We start from the raw sequence: 4,152 nt of genomic DNA, 5'->3' as shown, positions 1-4,152 counted from the left end.
GCCTTCCCGCGCCACACTTACGGGGTCCCTTAAAGCTCAGCTACGCCGATTTTCGAATGTTACAGAATGGAATGGTACTCACAGGATGTGTTCATAAGGGAACACTGATTATGTATGCAAAATAGTTATCTCAAACTCCTCGCGGTTTTCCGAAAAAGTGAATTTTTAGTTTCACTGACATCCCGTCTTGTGGCCCGCAAACCCTGTGTCGACGACACATTCGTGGTCTGCCCGCGCTCTGGCTTGGCATGACTTTTGGCTTGGTTTCTTCCGCCAAGCCGGCCAGACTCTTCTGCCGAGCCGTCTGCTACGCAGATTCACATTGGGGCAGTGATAAACAGTTCGCTATTAGGGAGCCAGTACATTTCTGGACTTCACTAAACCCACGAGGAACGTGAGTTTTGCTTCCTTCGACTGCAACGCCTTTGCTATGCCAGTACAGACTTCCTGGTGCGATTCGTGTTCTGTGCTGCGTGCCGAGAATGCGTGAGCGTTTTGTTCCAGTCTGCAAGAACACTTCAGCATGCAGTTCCAATGTTTCAAACCACAATTTTCCGGAAGGCGAAAGAGAAATCTATTGACTGCAACAATCGGTTACAACTTCGACTGGGTGCCACCTTCGAAAGCAGCGATTTGATCTGTTCATCTGGCTCATACGAATGTTACGGAAGCAATGCGCAACTTGTTTCACAAGGAGCCGAAGATGTCTCGTCCGGGATGCTGTGCCAACCTTATCTGCAGCAGGAGATTGCAGGGGCAGGACTAGGCAGCAGATAAAGGTAAGACCCGTAATGTTAGACAAGTCAGTCATGCGGTGCAAATTGCATCACGTAGAAGAGAAAAATACGCTATCTGTCAGTTACTGCTTCATCCTTTAGAGATTATGCCCCAGCGGGTGTATTCTCAGTACAGATTTGGAATTGCCTTATTTGTTAAATGATTTCGCAGGCATTCTGGCACCACCGAAAAGCTTGCACTCCACGTCTCAACTATCACCGTCTGGGTTTCAAGCTGAAGGCTGTCACCAGTGCCAAACAGACGCCTCTTCAAAGTTCATCTGTTTTTGTTGACGGAATAGTGACACCTGGTACTGAGACATTTCATTTTCTGATTAATCAAGTGCATTCCATCACTTGTGCTCGACTTCTTGTGTTCGTATACCCTTGCTGTTGCTACCTAGCTTAGAGCAACCATGCCTGAGGTGCCAGCGCTTTCAGAGTACATTTAAGCAGTATCATCGTATCATATGCACGGCAGCACATCTTGCGTATTTTGAGTAAGGTATAAATTCAATGTTGGCTCAGCTGTTGTGTTTTGGTCACAAATAAGGTGTTCTTCCAAAGCGCTCAAGGGCAGTTCAAGCAGTTTCATGTGTGCAACAGCACATACTTTTTCTCAGTTTTGACTAAGGTAAATCGAAATCTTCCAGTTCATGTCTTTCGGTCATAAATTATGTTTTTCGAGACATTCAAACAGCATCATGTGTGCAACAGTACATACTTTATCTCAGGTGAAGTAAGGTAAATCTGTCCGCCGTGGTGTTCTGGCAGTGCTGCAGAAGCTTGTGTTGCATTCAAGTGGTATCATGTATACAAAAACTTGTTTTATGCCTTTCTGTAGCTGCTGTACTAATATTGTGAGTACAGAGACATTCCTGCAGAACATATCGGATCATCTTGTGTGCTATTGTTTGTATCATCTGCAGCAGTATATTGATAATGTTAATTATTCAATGACTTCAGCTAACATTTACCTTCTTACTTCCAGGTAAACCTGTCACACAGATGCCCTACCCCTTGGTATGCATAGTTCAAGATTGTACCGAAACAATCCACCTGGAGCATTATTCTTCAATTGGCAGTGGCATTACTATCACAATACACCAGATACTGCATGTCTATGGTGCGTGTACAATGCATCAAACCTACTCTCAGGTACAGGCCAGCTGGTACGCAATTACAACATGAAACAACTGACACAGAGACCGTAAAGTCATGCCTTTTCCTCCGCGCCTCGGGTTTCATGTTATTATCCTCCATTGCAGCTCAATTCGCCTGTGCTGTGCAGCATGAGCAAAAGCATATATTGTTTGTGGTCACATGACACGGAACATAAATACAGTGAAACCTTCCTATGTTGGACACCCGCGGTGCAGCCGAAGCGTCTTCTACTTATGGAGGTGTCCGAGTTACAGAATATGACGGCAACAAAAAATGGAACAGGTCATAGCTGTGAGAAATGTCCCCCTTCTTCAATTTAAGGTCCTTAGTGGTACCTGATGGTGGTGCCTGGTAGTGGTACCTCTGCCCACTCTTCACTGATAATTATTACTGATTTTAGTATATTCAATTCCGTTCAGATTCTACTCAATGGCATTATCTCTGGAGCTTTTCGAGCAGCAAGGACTTTGTCTCTGAAGCGTCAGCCCACTTCTCATAGCTTTGGTGCAGTGCTCGTTCAAGGGCTCTAGACAAACTGAAGACAAGTGCTCACATAAAGAATTACAATGTAGACTGAGAGCACTTGTTTTTGGACTCTAAAAACTAAAGCAACAAAATGCTGAGACCAGTATAGGGGAAAAAAGGGGCAAAAGTCAAGGCCACTGGCTCATTTTGGGTCTTTTTGGTGCAAAGATGGGCCGACATTGAGGTAATTTGGCCAGGGTTTTGTCCGACTTTCCAGGGAAAACCCTATCCTACTTCCAAGATAGGGAGGTGTCCAACATAGAGAATTTCGTCCCCATGTAGTTTCAATGGGAGCCTGCCCGTGCAATGAAATCATGGGGAGTTGTCCGAGGTAGGGAGGTGTCCGACTTTGGAGGTTTTACCATACTATAAAGCATTCTACATCATGTAATCTAACAGTTGTTCACGTTTGGATATTTTAACCATGAAATTTACCCTGCATGCACCATACCATGTCCAAACACGAACAACTGCTAGAGAGCAGCATGTACTGTTTCTGTATAGCACTTATGGCTTGCGTCCTGTGATCGGAAACAGTGATGTCTTTTTTTCTGTTACAACCAGTAAACTACAGTAAAGATTTAGAAATACTGTGTCATACCATAAAGCGCTATGGGAAATGGCAGTTTGAAAAACTTGTCAAGACTGTCATTAGAATGGGGGACATGTTCTACGGTGAAATTTTTTACAGTGTGTGCTGTACCACGTAATGCATTGCAGGCCTACCACAGTATGGTAACGCTCTGAATATTGATTTGCTCAAAAAAGGAATGTGTGCGTTTCTTGTACTAACTTCCCCTTATGCAAGGTTGTAGAAAAAAATTTTCAGCTAATGGGGGGGAGAGGACATCATTCTGGAGTCTCGTTGACCTACAATGTGTCGTGTGTGAAGGTCATTTTGAACAGTGTAGGTGGTACAAGACTGTGTTCCCACATTCTTGGCAGTGTTGACTAATAACCATATTAAAGTAGAGGGTACATTTGTTGCTTCATATATTTGTGTCATGGCAAAGTATGTAGAGATACATCAGTCTCAACATGCAGGTGACAAAACTGCATTTTATGCCTAAACTATGACAAATAGTTGTCTGTTCAGCACCACTAATCATGTGCCGGCCTCCATGACATGTATGTCACATTCCAAAGTGATTAACATGTCCCATAGATATGTGCAATGCTGAAGATGACTGTGTACCTTCTATGGATTCTTGATTCAAGAAAAGTACTGTGTGATTTGCTAAAAGCGCCTGGCTGTACCTTCACAATTCTACATAAAAATACGTAAAGTTTGCCGAAGGAAACATCATGAAGGTCCATAGCGAAAAACCCTGAGACGAGGGATAGGAAGGGACATACACAATGTCTCAACATAGCGTGTTTATGTCTCTTCTTGTATCTCCTCTTCAGGTCTCGCCATCATGGACTCTATCACCAGCTCGCTTGCTGTTGAACCGTTCTTTCAACGATAAGGGTCATTTTCATGAACTGGATGGCAGCCAACATGCTGTCAATAAAAAGAATAATGGAAGGAGTTCAATATGATCCTTAGGCTGTGCGTGGTCATTGCTTTCTGACAAATGGTGACTTATAATTTCAGGACAGTGCCTGCAGTGTTAGTATTCTTGTGTTCTCACCCTTGACACCCATTGTGTGTCATCGGTCACCTGTAATCTGCTAATATGCACAT

Source organism: Ornithodoros turicata, chromosome 2 (assembly GCF_037126465.1).
Source record: "Ornithodoros turicata isolate Travis chromosome 2, ASM3712646v1, whole genome shotgun sequence".
NCBI classification, from domain to species: Eukaryota; Metazoa; Arthropoda; class Arachnida; order Ixodida; family Argasidae; genus Ornithodoros; species Ornithodoros turicata.
This window is presented reverse-complemented; position numbering follows the sequence as displayed.